Source organism: Protopterus annectens, chromosome 11.part0 (genome assembly GCF_019279795.1).
Source record: "Protopterus annectens isolate FY-2018-M chromosome 11.part0, PAN1.0, whole genome shotgun sequence".
NCBI lineage: Eukaryota > Metazoa > Chordata > Ceratodontiformes > Protopteridae > Protopterus > Protopterus annectens.
This window is the reverse complement of record NC_056745.1, coordinates 1,233,241,122-1,233,264,235: the sequence shown is the minus strand read 5'-3', so window position 1 is coordinate 1,233,264,235 and position 23,114 is coordinate 1,233,241,122.

Here is a 23,114-nt window from a genome sequence, read left to right as displayed (position 1 = left end):
ATTAATAACAATATAGAAGTGTACAAGCTCTAGCAGAGAATGAGCTACTTCCATCTGAAAAAGAAAAAAGGGTTTGTAAGCACTAGTTGCTTAAATGTGCAGAAAAGTGGTATATGAGAAAGAGGGTTGAGAAGTAATAAGAGAGAGACAACTAGCCAGGAGCATTACAGGGCCAGGGCCATTTGCTATTGAGATAAACTCTTAGGCTTTTTTTTTTTAAATGAGGATATGCTGGGGTTGTTTTGGATGTGCTGAGGAAGCGCATTCCAGTCCTTAGCTATTTTATGGGAATAGAGGGAGTCGCCATGATAGTTGTGAGAGTAGGTAACTTTTAGCATTAGTCTGTCAGAAGATCTAAAACATCTGCAGCTAAAGTTTGGTTGAACCAGGCTTGAGAGTGGGAGGCAATTTCTGGGGTTATGTATTACTTTGTGGGCAAAAGTAAGTTGGTTTAGTTTTAACAGGTTTGGTAGTTCAAGCCAGTCAAGTTGAAGAACAGAACAATGATGAGTTTTATGGGTTTTATGGCAAACCTAGCTATTTTGTTATAGCAGGACTCTTGGTGATTAATGTCACTATTACATAGACTCACTATTACACAGGCTGGTGAAATTTGTGAGCAGCAGAGTAGGGTAGAAAGTAAGTGAGATCTAGCTGTGGCTAGGCTGGCTTGGTTTGTGAGGTATGGTTTGGTCCTATATATAGCTCCAAGTTTTGTGTGAACTTTCTTGATTGATAGTGATATGTGTTTGTCAGATTTTAGTCTGTCATCTATTGTAACTCCTAGGAGCTTGGACTCATTTGTAGGTTCAATTTTAGTGCCATTAGAGGAGAGAATATAGAGAGGTAGAGAGCTGTGCTTGGATAATTTGTTTGTGAAAATCATTAATTTAGTTTTGTTTGGATTTAGAATGAGTTGATGGTTGGTGAGGTAAGTTTTAATATCTAGGAAAGCTTTTGCATTTTTTTATTGAAGTTATTGCATGGGAATAGCTGAGCACATGATAGAGGAGTCGTCTGCATATTGGACGATGGTGGCAAGCTGGGTGGCAGAATGTAGGTTGTTGGTAAATAAGACAAAAAGGGGAGGCAAAGTATGGAACCTTGGGATATCCCACTGGTTACTGGTAATAGAGTGGAGAGTTTGTTCTCCCATTTTGTAGCTTGTTTTTGGTTAGACAGTTAACTATGTAACCATGTTAGAGATGATGAACTTAGATTATAAGTTGCAAGTTTGTTGAGTAGCAATTGGTGGGATATGTTGGCAAATGTTTTTGACATGTGCAGGAAAATTGCAGAGACTAGCTGGCCTTCATTTCTGAGGTGATGAACAATATCAGTGAAGGTTATTAGCGCTATGTTAGTACTATGTTTGGTCTGAAACCATGTTGAGAAATGGATAGTAGATTGCTAGTGGTGAAGTGGAAATGAGTTACTGGTGTATACATTTTTCTAGGATTTTTGCTATAAGAGAGAGGATGGCAATGGGTTGATAGTTTGACATATCTCTATAGGGGCCGCCCTCATGGAGGGGTATGATGTGAGAAATCTTCCAGAGGTGAGGCACCTACTGTTCTGAGATAGAGCAATTGATTAGAATGGATAAGGGTTAGGCAATGGAAGGGCAGCTATGTTTAGAAATTCATTGGGTAGATTGTCAGCAGCAAGACAGCAGAATTTTAGTTTACTTAGAAGTTTTTTTATGTAGGAGGATAGAATGAGTTTGAAGGAGAAAGAATTTGTGTTCCCAGTGGTAGGGACGGGGACTGAGAGGGGTAGGTTTTGTCTGCTGTCTAGGACGGTGGTGATTGATTTGATAAAGTGAGAGTTGAACTGTGAGGCTAAGGGCTCAGAAGAATTAAATGTGGAAGGAGTAGGGATGAAAGTTTTCCTGGGGTTAAGGAGGTGGTTGATGTTTTGCCAAAGCTTTTGGGCATTGTACTGGTGCTTTTGTTGGCAGTTTGCAAAGTAAGTTTTTTATCATTGATGACATGTTTCTTAGCTTGGTTTCTTAGTTGTTGATATGGGGGGGGGGCATTTTTATCTCTGGTGGTGTGATATAGTGAACAGGCTCTATCCCCTTGTTTAATTATAAGTTTGGCATCATTAGATAGCCATAGAAATTGTTTGGATTTGTGGCATATTTTCCTGGTGGGGGTAAAATTATTTAAGATGTCAAGGAATTTGCTGTTGAAGTATTCAATTGTGAGGTCTAGTTGTAGGTTTTGTAGTGGGAACCAGTCATAATGTTGAAGTAATAGACTAAATATGTCAGGGAAAAAGTGCTTTTTACTGCAGGTGTACTTGAAAGGAATACATGTTTGGGTTTCTATTTCTGACTATAAATGTGGGGGCATGGTCACTCAGTCTGACTGGTAGACAGCCAGCTTGGTACCCCATATTTGGCTTGTTGATTAATATCCGGTCAAGTAATGATTGTTTTTTGGCATGTTTGTTAGTACGAGGGGATCATTTATAATTTGGGTGGCATTGTATAGGTTAATAAAGTTGGTAGGGTAGTAAAAGGAGCAGGATAGCCAGTCCAGATTAAAGTCCCCTAGTACAATAGTTTATTGGCTGAAAGATAAAGCAGACCAAGAGAGCAGGGATTCTATGAAGGGTAGGTTTTTACCTGGGGGAAAACAGGTGGCTATGATATTAATGGTTTTGTGAAGATTAATATGTAGGTGGGTAGTTAAGATTTTAGCATTGGGGATGCCTGGGGGAGTACAAGTTTATCAATTATCAGAGAGCCTTTAAACATAATAGACACACTCCCTCCTCTTTAGTTTAGCCTATCTTGTCTAATAATATTGTATCCATTAGCTGTGTTCTCAGAGTCCTTGGTGTGGGGCTTTAGCTGGGTTTCAGTTATGACAGCTATGTCTGGAGAGTAGGTGGCTAAGGTGGCATGGAATGTGCTGATTTTATTTATGAAGCTTCTGAGACTGAAATTGGTTATTAGAAGATCTGAATTAGAGGTTGTAGGTAGCGAGGTATGTAGGGTTGTTTCTGTGAACTTTTGGTGTGTATTAGAAGAAATGGAGTCTGGGGGTAATTGTTGATTGGGAGGGAGTTCACAGTTTGGGCCTGGGTTGGGATGGATATCACACTAGAGTTTAATATATGTTAAGGAGTGCAATACTAGGTTTTTAAGTTTAGCAATTAGTTGGTCATACCTGTAGATAGATAGGTGAGGCTTTGTGGACTGCATATATTTAAAAGGGAAGATTACAGTGGTGTAGCTGTAGAATAAATGAGGGCTGATATGACTATAAAGTTTAGACTGAGGTAGAGGAGAGGTATGTGTGAGTGTTGGGAAGCAACAGTGATTAATGTCAAGATAGTTGATATCACTGGCAGTATAGGCTAGACAGAGATAAATTATAACAGGTATTACACTAGTAACACTTGCAGACAGTATCTAAGTCCTTCATAAAAAGAATGCATCAGAAATGTTTGCTTCTAAAACAGAAAATTATAAGCATCTACAAGTATTCTAGCCTGAGCAGCTAATTCAAATATAAACACATTTAACACAGTATCTATGTTTAAAATATGGCATTTACAGTGGTCATTAACTGAAGCTAATGCCAGACAGCAAATATAACATAAGTCAGTGGTACAGGCAAAATGCAGATATTCACAGAAATATATGTAGTTGATGCTTTCAGAAAACACAAAATTGAACTAACATAGCCATAATACAATCCTGTGGCCTGGGTGGGCTAGCACAGCTATACATGCACTGCTGGTAGTACACACCCAGTAATACTGCAGATATCTAGCCTTTTCTCAAACTCAATAAATATACAGCAGCTAAAATAAAAATACTGAATTGTACTGTGGTGACTAACTGATAGCCACACATAACCATGTAATGCAGTAATTATACAGTTTAAATATAACAGAAGTAAACATGAAGCAGCGTATTGTGTGTCTGTGGACCCTGTGAGGTGAACGGCAGCAAGGAAATGTTTGAAAATGGCACACTGTATACAGGAGTAATATTTAAGCTTTGGTAGACCAAGGAGGGACCACATGGTGTCTGATGTCAGCACACCAGCAAAAACAATCTGTAATTCAATAAATTACTTTAAGCTCAATTCAGATACCAAATTAAGTCTGAGTTAAAATTTAAGAAAAAAAAAGCATCAGACACATAGCATGGAGGGACCATGACTGTCAGTGTGAGGTACGATATGGGGCTGAAATAGAGAGTTAGCTGGGGGGGGGGGCTTCTGGTTCCTAGCTGCCGTGCCCCACAGGGAAAAACAAGCCATCACACTGCGACTATCTACTCCAGGCAAAAGCTGTGATATGGACTAGGAGAAACCATGTTTAACACCTGCAATGTAAGGCATTAATGTAGCAGATGGTCTGGTTTCAGTCTATCAGGAAAATAGCAGGCATCATTTTGTTTCAGCTGACAAATGCAAGCGGTGGAGATATCTGGGTAAACAGGTAAGCAGAGCAGGTAGGTTTAATGATAGCCTCATATAACTGTGTAATGTAGTAATTATACAGTTTAAATACAACAGAAGTAAACATGAAGCAGTGTGCTGTATGTCTGTGGACCCTGTGAGGCAAACGAAAGCAAGGAAACTTATTTTTGATTATTTTTTACACAGTTTTGTATAAGAAGATCAAGTGTTATGTTGTCATCTGTGGTGACTCCAAGCAGTTTGATATGGGTAACTACTTAATATTTATATTGTTAAGAGAGGTAATGTGGAAGTTACTTTCGGCATTGGCATGGGACTTTGGAAAAAAATAGTAGTAGTTTAGTCTTTTTGGAATTAAGTAAAAGTTGGTTTTGATGTAGCCACAGTTCAACTGAGTTGAATGCCATGGATTGTAGTTGTAGTGGGCAGACAGAGATGAGTCATCTGCATACTGAATAAGGCAAGCTTGCTGAGAGGAGATATATAGGTTACTGATGAAAATGTTATAGAATAGTGGACCAATAACAGAAGCTCGAGGAATGCCTGTTTAACTAGGGGAAAAGGATAGAAAGAGTGAGAGAAGAAAGCTATTTCACAGATTGATATCTTTCAGATAGGTAGTTACAGAACCATAAAAGAGTTGGTTTGGAAGGACCTAGAGAGGACATTTGAGTCAGATGTTTCTCAGGTGACACAGTGTCAAAGGCTTTTGAGAGTGCTAGAAAAATAGACGAGATAAACGTTCCTTGGTCTGTAGCCTTAATAATGGTATCAGAAAAGTTGAGTAGAGCCGTAGAGCTGTTATGGCCTGGTTCAATACTATGTTGTGTTGAGGTTAGCAGATAATTTTGTAAGAGGTACTGAAAGAATTGCTTATGAATACACTTTTCCAGGATCTTAGAAGGGTGGGGGGGGGGGGCAAGATGGCAACTGCCTTCAAGTTAGAGACTTCAGAAGAGTGACATCCTTTATGGAGGGGAATAATGAAGAAATTTTTCCACAGGGCAAGGGTATAGGAGTCTTGAATATAACCACTGAAAAGAATTGAGATGGGTTATGCAACATATTCTGCAGTGAGCTTGACGTACTCAGAAAGGAGGTCATCAGCAGAAGGAGAACATGGTTTTATTTTGTTTAGTACCTGCATAATATATGATGTAGAGACACATTGGAGATTAAAGGCAGGGATATCAGGGCTAGTAGAGTTTTGAGGTTAATTAAATGGTTGTAGAGAACTGGAGGTAAGCGTGGCTATGATGTTGATAAACAAAATGTTAAATGTGGTAGGTGTTTTTGAGGGGAATAAGTCTGGATAGGGGTTTGGTGAGGAAGGAAAGCCAGGCTGAAGAATGTTCATAATTGAGTTCTAAAATTTCTTTGGATTTTTTTTTGATTACCTTGCATGTCTGCATAATATATTTTTGTCTAGGCAAATTTGCTTCTGGGTGACGTTATGCAACTCTTTGTAAAGATGTATGGTGTGAGGGGTTTTATCTTTGTGCCATTGTTTTCATACTTTGTTTTTGCATGGGAATTCTAATGGAATGAGTCAGCTAGGGGATGTGAATAGTTTTTACTCTTTTATTTCTAGTAGGGGTAGAGGCAATGGTATTTAAAGTATTCATGAATAAATAAATTGTTGAATTTGTTGATGGCTTTGTCTAGGAGTTTTGACTACAGACTAGTTAAAGGGTTTTAGTAACTTACTAGCATGTGTCAGAATGAAAGAAAGATTTTGGGTAGTTCTTTATTGATTTTTTTTAGCATGTGGGTGATTTCTCTATTGGGGAATATAGGGTGGTAGTCACTAAGGGAATCAAATAGTACTTCAGATTTAGTATATTTGCTGGAGTCAGAGACAAGTATCCAGCTGAGGATAGAATTTTTATGATTTTATTTGCTGAGTTGAGTAGGAGAAGGGACTGACTGTTTAAACCCATACAAGTAAAGACTAGTAGCTTGGTTGTTAGATGTCAAAGATAACCAGTCAGTGTTAATGTCTTGTAAAATAATGTTTTGAATAGTAATATTTGTAGTTATGCACTAAAGAATTTCATCTAATAAGCTAATATTATTACTTGGTCATATGTACAGGGCAACTATACATAGCTTCTTATGTTTTTTTAACATTGAGAAGACAGATAAGTAGTTCTGTATTTTAGAAAGCTGGTATGTTAGTTTCCAGGGGTGAAGAAGTTAGATAGTTATTGTATGCAATCACAATGTCTCCCCTTTTTTGTGTAGTCTGTCACATCAAATTATATTGTAGTGAGCAGACTGAATTTCAGAATATTTTATATGCGGTTTTAGGTTTTAGCAAGAGCTGAAACACATGGAAGAAATGGCGGGGGGAGCTAAATACCAGGCAAACTGAAATGTCAGACAGGGCTAACAATATGGTGACAACAGTGAAAGCAAATACAATTTGAATGTTTACTGACCACCAAGATATGAGTACAGTTATTAAGAGAGGACATTATCCTCTTATGACTGCATAGGAAGTTGTAGAATGATGCAGATATCCAAATACATTCCTTTGTTGGATGCCAGTCATGAGTTTTGACAGGTAACTCTAGACAGAGACAAGTCAAAGTTGTGTATATTTAAAAATGCCCTTCCTGGATGATATGGGTTCCTGTGGATGCTGTTTGGGATCTTGGCAGCCTCAAATATCTTCCAAAGAGCCATTGCAAATATTGTTGAAGGGCCAGGATAAGGTACTGAATATTACAGATGACATGCTGCCATGGGGTAAAAAACATTCAGAACATGATCACCGAATGGAAAACATGTTAGACTGTAATGCAGTAATGTGAACCTGAATGCAAAGTGGAATCAAATAGGTGTAAAGTTTATAAATTAAAGGGCTTATCCTCAAAAAGCATGAAATACAGACTAATACGGACAAAGTCAGGGAAGTGGTGCCGAGAGACCGCTTCAAGATGGCTTTGCAAAGGTTGTTGGGAATTGATCAATAATTTGCAAAGTAACAATGCTGTTTTGAAAATTGCTTGAAAAATTGTTGAATGCTGTAGGGAATTCCAACAAAAGAGCAGCTTCAGACTGTTATACCATGGAAGCTCCTACCTTTAAATATCTGCAGCATCAACATTCCAGTCAATCTGTCCCAGTAACATACATATCTGAAGTGCAAAATAGAAAACAAAATGTTTGCCATTTTGCATGATTATGTAAAATATTATGAATATATATATATATATATATATATATATATATATATATATATATATATATATATATATATATATATATATATGTGTGTGTGTATGTATGTATACCATATGTTGGTAGAGTCATATTATAAGCCACTGCAGAGCATTGTTCAAAAAACATACAGTATCAGCCACCTGCCGCACCACTGAGACTACAGAGAATGCTAGTTGGCCTCTCTAAAATTTATATTACTATGACATATCAGCCTGGAAAACAAATGCTTATTGCTGCTGTTGCTCTGAGCTTAATATACTTGAATGAAAATAATGAAGACTTGATAAGTAATGATCTGGAAGTGATGACACCAGCTCTGTAAGTGCCAGTATCGGAACTGTCACTTGCCCCTCTCTAGTATAGATGACGAACAGGTGAGGTAGTTCGTTTATATCCTTTATTACATAGAAACACATCAGGCTGGATAGCAGCATCATGAACCATAAATGAACTGATTAACTGACAGACTACACAGACATATATGATTACTACAAAATGGCAGTCAGGCTCGTATGTGCTCAGTATTTATACACTTATGCAAGCCCCTAGAAAGCTTCTTAAAGTTGTACACACACACTGATCTACATCCTCCCTCTTAAATAAATGGTCTGCAATGAAATAACATTAGAATAAGACATGCAATAATATATAGACATTAGAAACAAACACAATTTTCATGTCCAAGTTGCCGTGTATCTGTAACATGGTCTGGAAATGCGACCTGATCTAGTAACATGCTATTCAGAATTGGATTTAGCAACAGGGATGGTCTTCAGTGAACAATTCATATAGGATTCACCTGAGGGACAGGAATATTTACTGGAACGTCCTCAGGAATTGGAAAGCTGAACAACTCACTCTGAGATAAAGAGTCTTTCTCACAGGCTAGGTGCTGGGGTACAGGCTCAGACACTGGCATCAAATGTTTCCAATTCCACCTAAATTCTGCTCCTTGTGATTCCACAATGTATGATCTTGGTTCTGGGCAAATATTCTTCACATCTCCAATCCGATCATAACCTTTGCACATTTGCATTCTTACTGTCTCTCCTTCACATAATGGATTGAGCGGTTTGCTGGATATATTGTAATAAGACTTCTGGGCTAGCCATTTCTTTAACAGATGAGCTTTACTAATCTGTTATTCAAAGTACTTAGAACCAACAAACTACTGCTGATTGGTAAGGTAGTGCTGGTTTGTCTCGACAGAAGTCTCTGGGCAGATGAAACAAGATGTTTATCATGAGGAACATTTCTGAGAATCAAGAGATTCAGGAAAACATCACTGTTGTCTCATTTTGACATCTCAAGTAACTGTTTCACACTTTGAACTGCACACTCTGCCAAACCATTTGACTTTGGGTACTCAGAACTACTTGTGACATGAGTAGAGTCTCACTTTTCTGCAAATCTTTTGAATTGCTGGTTAGTAAACTGTGTACCATTGTCAGAAATAACTGTATGGACTACCATGGACTGCAAAATGACACTTCATCTTAGTAATGACAATACTGGACGTTAGGTTAGGAAGTAGGCCAATCTCTAACCAATTGGAATAAGAGTCTACTAACACCAAGTAATATTGACCATTCCACTCGAAAATAAAGGTAGTTCATGAGTCTGGTTTAGATGAAGTGGTTCCTTCTGTTGATTCGGCTTTGTACTATTACATACAGAACAAGATGAAAGTACTCTCTCAATGTCTTGTGATACAGAAGGCTAAAACACTAGTTCTCTCACCCTTCTTTTAGTAGAATCAGTTCCTGTGTGGCCACAATACAATATAGTAATAAACTCTTGTTGTAAAGACTTTCATGACAATACCATTTTCAGTCAAAATCTCATCTCTGTAAGGAAAATAAGGTCCTGAGGTAAAGTAGATTGTTTTGATGGCCTTCCTTGACTGATAAAGTAGCTGAACTTCTGTAAAACAGGATGTGAGGCTGTGTGATTTCTAAGCCCATCGAGATGTGTGGAAGAAAAATTACTCACTTCCATGACTTTAAAATCAAGTTCTCATTCTTATGCTCTTCAGTGGTATTTCTGGGTGATCTGTATAATGTACCAGCAAGATAAGGAATTCTGCCTTTCCTGTATACAAGACTGAAATTGTACTTCTGAAATCTCAACATCATACATTGCAATCTGGCTGGAGCTCAATACACAGGTTTTCTCAAATGACTAGAGGCTGGTGGTCTGTTTCGATCTGGATAGAGCTGCCATAAATATAATCATGGAATTTCGAACATGCAAATACAATTGCCAAGAGTTCCTTCTCTACCTGAGCATACTGCATTTCAGTTTGGGTTATAGGTCTGGATGCATAGGCAACAGGTTGACAGTCTTGGATAATGACTGCACCAAGACCAAATTTCGAAGCATCACTTGAAAGAGCAATTGGTTTGTGAACATCATAGTACCGGAGAGTTGGTGGACTGGCTATTCTCTCTCTCAGGACATAAACTAGTCTGATGTTGTTTTAATCATCACCAGGATACATCTTTACGTGTCAGCTCTCTAGGCGGTGCTGCTAGTTGGCTTAAATCTGGAATGAGCTTGCCTAGATAGTTAACCATGCAAAAAAAAAAACATTGAAAGGCTTGAACATTGTCTGGAGCTTGCACCTCAAGAACAGCTGTTTGCTCCATTACACTTTGGAAAACTTCACTGGCAGAATTTATCCCGAATGGCATTCTCAAAATATGTACCTGCCAAATGGAGTACTGAATGTAGTTAGCAACGAGATTTCTTGTCAAGCAAAATTTGCCAAAATGAACTCTGCATGTAATACAGAAAAAAATTTTGCTTTGCCATCAGTGCTGCAACTTCTTCGACTGTACACATTTGGATGATGAGGTCTTTTCAGTGCCTTGCTCAAATCTCATGGCTCAGTACATATTCTGATATCATCTGAGCTTTTCTTATGACCTACCTCCATGGAAGATAGGAAGATACCCATTCAGTTGATTCACTGAATGGACAAATTGCACCTTGTTTTATCTAGTTCAGCTTTGACTGCTCTGCATAGCTACTGGAACTTTTTGGGCTGGCTTGAGAACTGGACTGACATTTGGGTCTAACTTCATGGAGTACACAACTGGATGCTTGCCTAGTTTGTCTTCGAAAGGATCAGCATAGGTAGAAAAAATATGCTGGCTGAAATTAGAACTGTGGTCTTCTAAACATATATAATGGACTTCCTTATTAAATTAAAGCAGTCCCATTTTCAAACTGTCTCTGAGCCCTAATAATGACTGGATGTGCCTCTGATCACATAGAATAACAAGTCATAGCTTCTCCCAGCAGAGTAACATGAAAGCACTACTGAGCGTTCCATTTGTATCTCTTCACTACCATAAGCAACAAGCTTTGCTCACTTTGCCAAATCAAGCTTATCACCAGCACATACTCCAGCAAATATTTCTGCAGACATAACATTGCACTTTGAATCTGTGTCAGCTTTGAGCTCTATGTTTTTCCCATTTATCTGAGCAGTACAAAATACTTCATTCTTTACCCACAAATCCACTGCATTGACTTTTTCATGAAGCACTGACACACCATCCACATAGAAAGTACGTGACACTATGTCACAGCTTTCTAACTGATCAACTTGTTTCTTTGAATGTTCCCTTTTAATAAAAGAATGTGTGCCTTTTGATTTACAAAACCTTTTGAAATGATGCACTTATTGCACTTGTGACATTGCTGACCAAAAGCTAAACATTTTTCCTTTTTGGCTCATGACTTCCTCCACAATTATGACAGTTGGCTTTAAAACTGTCTGGAGGCACATGCTTTGAGTTTGCTGAATCACTCTTATTTTTCACTGAGACTGTACAGTTTTCAAAGCTTACCTTGGAACATTCTAGAAGGCTACTATGGGGTTTCCTTGTTGCAGGCTTTACGGTTGTAGCGATGTGCTTGGGCCTGTTTCTGTTAACCACATGCTGCATATTATCAACATGGGCTTTAGCAGTTACTGGAAGCATGCATCTCTCATTTGTAAGCATACGTTTGTGCTTTTCTGTAAGCTCATATATCTGACAAATCTCAATGGCCTTATTCAAAGTTAAATGACTGTTATAAAGCAAAATCTTTCTCACAGCATCATCTTCAATACCACACACAAGTCTGTCTTTTATCAACTCATCCCTTAAATCACCAAATCTAAATGTTTTAGCTTTGTTCCTCAAGTCTGTTAAATATGTTGCAAAAGTTTCATCATTCTTTTGATCCCTTGTATAAAATAAGTACCTTTACATTGTAACATTCATTTGGAGGTTACACGTTTCTCTAAATTTATGTTTTAAGCAAGCGGGATCCTCCCTTGACTCAGCTGGTACAACTATATGACAGTTTTCCCTCTCTACAGTAAAGACAGCAGGTGCATACACAAATGAATGCTCCTTTCTATGGCTTCTGAACCAGATAAATTAAGCAGAATAAATGTTTTTGTATGGTTATCTTTATCAGAAAATACAGCCTGTATGAAAATGTCAAACTCTTGCACAAACACTCTCCAGTTCCCAGCAATATTATTGTCAAATACAAGTGGAGTTGGTTTTCGAAACCCATCTGCCATGACAACAAATATTGCTCAAACACACTGAAAATTATGCCCCTTGCAATTATGTATGAACAAGCTTTATGTGCTTATAATAACATTCAAATGCACAGTAAACTCTTTGAAATACTGTACTTTGTGAAATATGCTCTGTAATGTCTGTCTTTTGCAAAATAACTGTACTATAATATGGCACAAACATGCAAAAACTTCATACACATCAGACAACATGAATGACTTTGATTAATGTGAAAAAGTCGTGCTTAGTGAAAAAATACAGTTGTTTGCCTTATTTTATTCATTTTATGCAATTTGGACTTAATTTCAAACATTTTCTCTAGTTATTCGAACATTTCTGTTAATATATCATAATATGGGATATATTTGTTACTTAGAAATTCGTTTAGAGCATTCTGAATTTCTTGTTTCATATTTTGAAAATAAGAAATATCTTGAGCAAGTTTAATACCTGAAATTAATTTCTGACCTGTTTTGCGAGTTATACATGCAGTAGGGATGATTCACTCCTATATATTCCTCCAGAGTTAACTGAGTACCTCTTGGTCTTGCACTGAAGAGTCTGGATCCCCTGCTGGCTACATGTCCTCTTAGAAATTCCACTTCTGATACTATACACTTGTGCAAGCCCCTAGACAGCTTCTTAAAATTGTACACACACACTGATCTACAAGAAGTAAAACAAAATTCAAAAAACAGAAGGAAACGTAATAAATGCAATGCGTATCAATAGCAAATTTAAAACAATAGCTTAAAGAGGAATACAAAATCATTTCAACTGTCCAACTCTATTTTTGCCTTCTAGGAGAAACTGAGTTATATTGATGGAAGGCTGTTTAAATATGACAGGCTGTTTGCACACCACATCAAAGAAAATACATGTTGAACAGAGGAGTCATAATTGGGTATTAAAAAGTATAAAGACATTAGCCTAGTAAGAATCTATGAATCTATGAAGCTATAAGAGGGAATGTGATTGAACATGATGTATCATGTTTTGGTTTAGAATGTTCATTCAAATGAAATACATTGTTAGGTTCTGCACAATATTTGACATACTGCAAAAAAGTGTACCTTGAGAAGAAATGACTCTATGCAGCACCAGACCACCCAATGCCTAATGAGCATAAGTGGTATGTGATTTATAGACTTTACATCTATTTGATACCTGTTTGGATTCAGCTTCATATTATGGCAGTTCCCTATTCTTGCTCTTCAACAATATTTACATTGGTTCTTTGGAAGATCTCTGAGGCTGCTGACATCCCAAACAGTATCCACAAGAACCAATATTATCCAATAGGGAGGATTTTAAAATGCATAGCTTTGATCTATCTAAAACTAGCTTTATCTGTCAAAACACATGATTGCCATGCAGCAATGAAATGTATTTGTATAACTGCATCATTACTACAACTTCCTATGGTGTAACAAGAGGATAATGTTTTCTTTTAACTTTATTCATATCTTGGTGGTCAGTACATACCCCCACCAATTTGTCTATGTGTTTCAGCTCCCGCCTTTTTTTGTTTTGTCTTATGGCCACTGGCTCCTTACTCGGGGGATCCAATGTAATGTTATCAAGCAGCGAGTAACTGAAAACAAAATATCCTTTACATAAGGGCTGTGGTTTGTTCTAGTGTTAAGAATAAAAGCATGTTCACTTACTTTCACAGGGCACAGAATAAAATTATTTGCAGAAACTAGCACACAAGAGGTAGCGAGTGCTTTCATTCTTGCAAAACATTATCACACCGGCCTGAAAATAAAAACTACAAGCCATATACAGACTAAAATAAAACACTTTTGAACCACATGATCAAAAGCATCCAGTAAAACACTTCAGTGCCAAAGGAATATAACAATTAATTTTGGAGGCTTCACCAGTGTGCAAGGTATTTTACTGAATGTTTCATATTAGGTGGTTCCAATATGATTTATTTTAGTTTATATATTATTTGCACAACGTTTTGGGGTTAGAATTATGAAGTTTTACAAGAACAAAAGCAGTCACTGATCCCTGTATGTCAGATGCTTTTACACACACACACACACACACACACACACACACACACACACACACACACACACACACACACACTGACACACACACACACACACACACACACACACACACACACACACACACACACACACACACACACACACACACACACACACACACACACACACACACACACACACAGGGAAAGCCCTCTGTTTATACACTATTAGATCATTTCTGTGATTCTAACAGATTCTACCGAGGAAATAACTCAATATGTTGTTATTACTGTTGTTGTTGTTGTTGTGATTATTATTATTATTGTTCTGGTTTTCAGATTAGGTCCATGGTTCTTCATGATTTATGTTCTAGTAAGTTTCTGACCACTGCACAGCACCACAGCTGTAATTCGATCTAAACTTACTGTCATTTGTTTTTCTTTGTAATATGGTCAGCAGAGTAATAACAGCTAAGTTCTTTCTATGGTTGAGATTTTGCACATTACCCCAGTTAAATCACCTCCACTGGAAACACCGCAAAAACCACTATAACTCTGTGAGAACAAAAAGCCAGATCGCAGGACTCAGCTCCTCGGAAGAAAAGTTTATTCAAACCACAGATGATAAACCACAGAATAAAAAACACCATTAACGCCTTTTCCAAAAACTGTTGAGCACACAGCGTTTTCGTCAAATTAAGTTGACTTCGTCAGATGACCAGTACCATTTCATAACTTCCTTTATATAATACCATCAATTAACTCATTAGTTTAATTGCTTAAAGTAATCAATTAATTAGAACATCAATTCATGTATATATAAACCTTGTTCTTAAAAACTGACTAAAAGATATACTTCAAATACTTAAAACTTTAAAAAACATATATTATGAAATTTTAAAAAATTCTTTGTACTTGGTACCAAGTACAAAGAATTTTTTAAAATTTCATAATATATACATGAATTGATGTTCTAATTAATTGATTACTTTAAGCAATTAAACTAATGAGTTAATTGATGGTATTATATAAAGGAAGTTATGAAATGGTACTGGTCATCTGACGAAGTCAACTTAATTTGACGAAAACGCTGTGTGCTCAACAGTTTTTGGAAAAGGCGTTAATGGTGTTTTTTATTCTGTGGTTTATCATCTGTGGTTTGAATAAACTTTTCTTCTGAGGAGCTGAGTCCTGCGATCTGGCTTTTTGTTCACATTACCCCAGTTAGCTACATAGATGGATACTATCAGGCATTTTTCTGTACTTGTGTCTATAAATGTTTGTAATTCAACCTTTATCACAATGTTGGGAGTTTCCTAGCTGAAAGAATAAATCTGTTAAAGGAAATCTCTACAACTGCCTGGCTAGAGGATCTTGTTGGTGTAGTTGTAGTGACTCCAGCATGGTATACTGGAGGTCATAGATTTCAGTCCCATATTAGAGCTAATATTATATTTTCACTACTATTATTTTAGCTTTTCTGTATTTGTTTATGTGTGTGTATTTTTGTTGATGTCACAAACATGCACTTTGGTTTAAATGCTACAAATCTGTTTTACTATTCCCAAGTTTTAACATGTGGCTGTGCTCAAGGTATCAATGAGCCTGTTGCGGTGGTACCTGAAAAAAACGCTTTGTGTCACTTTTTGTATATACATACATAACTCAGATGTAGTTTGTATAATATGGGTGAATCCATGGCCTCAATATGAAAGCAAGGCAAACATGGAATTGTATTTCACTCATAAAGTCATAAAATATTTCTCATTCAAAATATACTCTGTTCTAGTGTATAATACAAATTCAACAGTCTTACCATAATGAACAGCTTTTCTGTCCACTAACTTCTTTCCCTGCAACACTTAACATTTTTCTTGCTATTGGGAAGAATGCTTTCTTTACTATATATACATCAATTGTGCCAACAAATTTTTATTTTTTTAGATTCAGAGTTTGTACTCTTTCAATGCCAAATGTCCTTGACTTTTCATCACCTACTTCAAAAACCTTTCCCTCTGGTCAAGATATGCTCCCAGTTAAATGTAAAACTGTGGCAGAATGACCAACATTTTTTATAGATTACGTGGGTATTTCTGTATGCTGAGCCACCTCTACTGTTGTGACTATAGCCATGCACCACACATACTGCCATGTTCTGTTTTCTTCATTTAACTGTGTCATAATGCACACCTGGCTACTATGTCTCATTGCTGTATTGCCTTGTTTAGCCCACTTTTTATTTTTTAACTAATTTTGATACTTTTTTAGAATTTATTTTACATGTTTTCATCTCCCACTAGCTCTTTCATCTGATCTGCATGCCCTCCATTCACATGCTCTAGATATGTCTATTGATTTTTCTAGTGCCAAGTCCTAAGCCATGTACAAGTCTCTCATTAGTAAATCATGACCGTTTTTCAAATCGCAATCTTTAGCTTTATTTGTCACTTCATTCATATAAGCACCAGCAGTTTCATGCAGCCATTCATTTCTTACATGAAAACAAATGACTCACATAAGGCAGTTTTTTAGCTCAAGGTGTTCTTTAAACTTCTGTTTTATTAAAGACAAATCAGTTTTCTTATCCTGTGACAAACTAACTCTATTAACTTCTGCTTCGGCTATATATAAAACAATAAGCACTTGTGCCTTTCTATTTTTCTTAAATAATTTAGAAACAATGTGCAAAGAAATTCAAATCTTTGATTCTAAGACATAAGATACCTAAAAGTTTCTATTTGTTAGGGGGGATCAGGAATGTTTGCACTGTCATATTTCAGGTGATTTTCTTGTATTTGGACTTATTTTAAAAACATTAAAAAGCAAATGTAAAAATGAGAGAGGCATTATGTAAATGGTATTTCTTTATTTCTTATACATGTGCTGTCAATACACTTTAAATATATGCCAAGCTATAAAAATAAGAAATAGAACAAAATTGAACTGATCTAAATTCATTGAGATTTATGACATCATCACCATATTTAAAAGCTGCACATTTTGACAGTTTTGTTTTCTTAAAGAGAATCGGTCCAGATTAATATATATATATTACACATGCATTTAAAGACAGATGATAGAGTGGTAGTAAGGTTAAGGAGGAATCACCCAGATAATAAAATGGTTAGCAAGTTTGAAAATGATAATGGACTGAAATAGACTGACTCAAAGCCCTTTCACTGTACTTGGTATACTTGGTATCCTGCAGACTGCTAAAAGGTGACCTGTGACTGGCATACAAGGCATTCTCTCAGCCATTACTGATGGATTTACTGCAGTTCAGCAAGTCAAATGGCATGATAAACACTCATTCCAAGAATCTAAACCTCTTCTGCAACATCAACAGAATGGCTCGAGGGAGAGGTGTATCTTACATAGGATACCTCTGCTCTGGAACAGACTCACCATCCTGATAAAACAAAGTCCATCTCTAACCATATTCAAGTGCAGCTTAGATCTATGGATGAGAAACAGAAAGTCTACCCTGAGACTGCCCCCTGTACTGCTAATGTTCAGGAGCAGGTCCTAAATGCTTTATCCCATGCATGGGTCCCCTCACATTATTGATGTATTATCCTAGTTACTCTCATTAGGTGTAATATATAATTATTGACCTTGCGATGGGTAAGACCAATCTATAACAAAATCGAATAGGTTATTTCAAACACAAAAAAGGAAACTGGCTAGGCTTAAATGGCCTTCAATGCTTAATGAGACTAGTATAGGTATGACTATGTTATGCAAAGAAAATAACTGCAGATATTAGCTTAATGATCGTCATCCTAAAGGGAAATTAATGTAATGCGTTGAGATATCAGTGGGATAAAGGAGGGCATGAATGGTGTCTGGAAGAAAACAGTTCAAGACTGAAGTGAAACAGAATTCACCTTTAAAGATAGTGATGTCTGGCAGTTGATGCAGAGGATTAAGTCTGAGCTGTGGTGCCAACTTTTATTCCCTCTACCTTTGTGTACCTTCTTTCTGACGTTGAACAAGTCACTTCACCAGACATTGCTCCCAGGTCAGCCATGAAAAGAGACTGTGTATCAAGTGAGCCTATCCGGTTAATAAATTTGTAGTATATTTATACACAATCAGTGCTTTCTACTGCAAGGGATCTGTATCATATGATCCACATTTTAAGTAGTCAAATTTCTTATGACTGAATATTTAAAAATATGAACATATGTAAAAACTCAAAAGCAGTATTTTAGCAGAGAGGTAACTCCCTCTGCACCCTTCACATACCTGCTAATTATATATATAGAAACTCTGAGATCATACTACAGTGGGGGAAAGCGTGTATTTCCCAATCCCACTGTACTGCAATCTGAAGACAATTTGCTGTTTAAGCAAGTAGGGATATAACTTTTTCGTCAATCACTTGAGTTCAATCATATGAAATTTGACTATTTCAAAAGACAGTCTTTTAACATAAACCCATTTCTACTGTAGATTTATTTTATTTAACTCTATAATTTCTTCCTAGCTTCACAAATTGAGTTGAGTGGACTTTGAAATGCCTTTTACAGTGAAACTATCTACTTATAGCTGCTGATGGAAGGAAAGGCAGGATTTTGGAATTGTAAGCTAGCTTCCAGAATGTAACCACCTCCCAGCAATCTAGCCCCCTGCAGCTTCATAAAATACAGTTTTATGCAAATAAATAGCAAACCAAGTGGTAAGAAAAAAATAGCAATACAACAATGTATATACATATATATATATATATATATATATATATATATATATATATATATATATATATATATATATATATATATATCATAAATATTCTCATTAAAAATTCTAGCAAATGTCATTGCACACAATAAACAAAAGCATTCTTAAAATTGTATATCATAGTACATGTGGTATATGCCTGTCTACGCCCTTACTGACATGCTTGGTTACCACTTGGGATGTCTGCAAGCCAAAAGAAATGCAAGCAAGCAGATCTGAGAGTTGTTCATGCAAGAATGCAGTTTGGAAGGATCCTTGTCTCATTAAGTCTTGTGTTTATCATTCAGCAGAAAAAATGTATGCTGACTTATTCATACCTTGCATATTGTTGGAAGGAACTTACATTTGTTACCTTGTGCTGTTGACAGGAATAATTAACAATATAGAGTGAAACTGTTGCACATCCCTGGTGTGAGATAATCACATGTATGTTATAACATGGATAGTACTATACAGCTAACTACCATCCTATCAGGACATCTTCACTACAAGCAATAAAATACACTAAAAATAGTACTTTAATTGGATGACATTGCACATCCACTGCCCTGTAATGAATCAGTTACTGCACCTATCAGCCCTTTCCCACAGGATATGAAATCATGTCTCCATTCTGCAAGAGCATTTTCTCATCCAGTCAGTGAGTGACCTGCAGTTACTAACAAATCAATGCAGTATCAGAATGTCTGATCCAGGTCTACTTTAGAAATACTGACAATGAAATTACACAGTTGATATGACAAAGCACACACACTTGCATTGGGGCAATAACAACTTGTCTACTTAATTCATTTATTTATTTCAGTTCATTAACTGGTTAAGTCAATAGGTCAGAAAAAAAACATTTCAGTCATTACCTGGGTGATGCCACCAGGCACAAAAAAATGATAAAAAGATGTATATATTTTGGCAATATTAATATGAGTACATTCAAAGATTTATGATGATGCAAACACAGACATACATCTGTCTCATAATGATAGAAACTGTAATAGTTGTTATGAGAAAAGGCCTTAAAAATGTTACAAATAAAACAGTTCAGGATGTCGTCTGCTATTTTTCATGATTCACTGTATTACTTTGCAAGGATATTATCTTGCACTTCTTCAATGGAGCAAGTGAGGATGTAGCGATGCAGTCTGTAACTGCAGGCTATTGAGTCATTATGCATCGATCCTCTGTTAAGAAATACCTTGCCCTCATGAACAGCTGCATTACTTGTCCTATCCCTCAGCTTTAAGAATGTATCTAGTTTTCTGGAACTAAAGAATCATTTTCTTGGCAGCTACAGGAAGGACCCATCATCTAAGTTTTAAAAGCATGGTTGCTATTGATTGCATGTTGCTAGCAATACATACATTCGGTGATAGATTGGAGGTACTACATAGAATGTCATTATGCTAAAATGAAAATCTCCCTGTGGCTTCCTAGATGACAGAAATAAAAATAGTGTTCAGAACAGATCAGTTGTGATGCCCTGTATCGAGCATTTACCTTCCATGGTTTGTTCAAAATTGAAAGATTTTGATAGTACCTAGTTCTGGAGTCTTCAGCTCTGGAAACATGCAATTGATTTGTATATTAGTAAAGAATATCTGTGTTCATATTCCATTCACACATTGTGCTTGCACAGTACTTGATCAGTGTCGAAGCCTTTTTAGTTTACTAGCAAGCAAATTAAAGTCCAGGTGGGTGATGATGAATGTTGTTTCTCAAAATAATGTAAAACATAGAATAAATTACAATTATATTGTGCATTTACTTTGAAAATAATGAAAATATCCTAAAAAAAATTACAAAAACTTGGACTGTTCAGTGTAAAATGTAAAATGATGCTGTACTAAAGACTTATAATTTTCCATTATTTAATTTTTTTCTTAAGTTAGCCACTCTTGTATGCCAAAAAGAAATAGAAGTGACAAAATTAAGGGACCGCATTCAGAAAGATTTCCATAAAGTGCAAGTCTGGTGTATATCTCACAGTAACCATTTCTGATTCAAAGGCAGCCCATCCATGATGCTGTGAGCTACCCCTATGATTTCCCACAAATGGTGGAGAAGCAGCGTTTGCTAAGTAGTCTTTTGACCCCCACCTCCACCTGGAAATACCTGTGGTAAGGCATTTAGGCTAAGTGATTCAGATAATTGCACAAACTACCTTGGCCACTTATGCTAATTAACACTGCCAAAAGCTTGCATTCACCCAATCAAGTTAGAAGCAAGTACCTAGAATTTAGCAGATGAGTATTGTGGAGGGGCATGTCAGAGAGTGTGTGCGTGTGCGTGTGTGTGTGTGTGTGTGTGTGTGTGTGTGTGTGTGTGTGTGTGTGTGTGTGTGTGTGTGTGAATGGGTCAGAGTGTCCATGAGTGCAACAGACTGTGTGTGCATGTGTGTGTGTGTGTGTGTGTGTGTGTGTGTGTGTGTGTGTGTGTGTGTGTGTGTGTGTGTGTGTGTGTGTGTGTGTGTGTGTGTGTGTGTGTGTGTGTGTGTGTGTGTGTGTGTTTAGGGGGCTATCATACCTATGTAATCCCTTCGAATAACAGCTAATTCTGCAACACTAGCTAGAAAAATAATTCTTTATGTCTTATCTTAAAAGACACCAAAAAATTAACAGAACAAAGTTTTGTAGCAAAATAAAATAGTGGGGCAGAGGAACACTAGACACCAAGAATATATCTTTAGATCATGCTTTAAAGGCATGTAGAAAATAATAGAATAAAGTTTTGCAGCACAAAATTGGTGGATTGGCTAAGAGAACAAACACCAGGAATACTTCAGTTAGCATGTCCTGAAGGCACTTAAGCTGATTCATACCCGTACCGACACTCACACATAGCATGTTAATCCTCTGTTACCACTAGATACCAAGGATATTTCTAAAATATTACCCAAATAATAAGAAAAAAAATAAAGTAAATGGGGTGGGGTGGGGAGGGTTCAACCCTGCATCCTTGACACAGAAAAAATATCGTCAAGCAGAAGTGTTAACCCACAGCATCAACTGCTCAGTTAGTGTTGCAAGACTTTTTTGACATAATAATAACAATGAAACCTTAATAACTGGTGTTATTAAATGATTTTTAACAATTTATGAGTTATGATGGGCTCCTGTAGGAGGCAACAGAAGGAGTGTCTTGTGAAATCAGGGACAACAGTGATGAATAGGGGTGTGTCTGTATGAGGACAGGCTTAGATAAAATGTTGGGAGAAACATTAGATGACACCAGGGAGAATATTTAAATTCTTACTGGAACAAACTTAAAAAGTTAATAGAGCATCAGGTCTGTCATCACAATGTACTTTATGATCAATAAGAAGAACGTACCTTTCAACCTCTTAGTGCAAGAGATGTGGACAAAGCCTGACAAAATGGGGGGAGAAAGGCCCAAAAATAGGGACACATTTTAAATATTGCTCTTATACACTTAGAAGGTTGCTAGAGTAACAGGGTTTGTTTTAACATACATTTTATGAAGGATTTGAAACACAAATGTATGTCATTATTTAGTAACTTCAGTACTGAGATCATCAGATTCATTTGCAAGAAAACCACAACTTTTATGAGGAACACACCAAAAATATGAACCAAAAATATGGACATTCTGCAAAAATCTGGACAGTTGAGAGGCATGAAGAAAAATGAGGTTCTAATGTTTCTCATTGTTGACTGACTGTAGGGGGCCATGATTTATGAGGGCTGAGGCAAAACCAAGAAGAGACATCAAGGGCTTACTGTACACCAAGGGATAGGTAAGATTTAAGGTGTGTGTGTGTGTGTGTGTGTTTAAATGCATGCTTATGTGTGGAAAAGAGAATGAGGAGGGGGGGTTGTGTAGACTCGATGCATGGGCCACCAGTGCTGACTACTAAAGGAAAGTGCTGAATTGCACACATATTAGTTGGGGGAGATTCAAAGACATGCAAATTAACCAAGAACAAGGACTTTCCTCATTGTGGCTAACATGTCTCTGTGTCTCATTTTCTCCCATAACAGAAACATTGCATTTTGACTGCTGCTCTTACTTCCAGTGATAGGGTCCTTCTGATGATCTAAAACTGAAATTCCAGGCTGGACCAAGTTAAATTCATTATTAGGGATATATATGTAT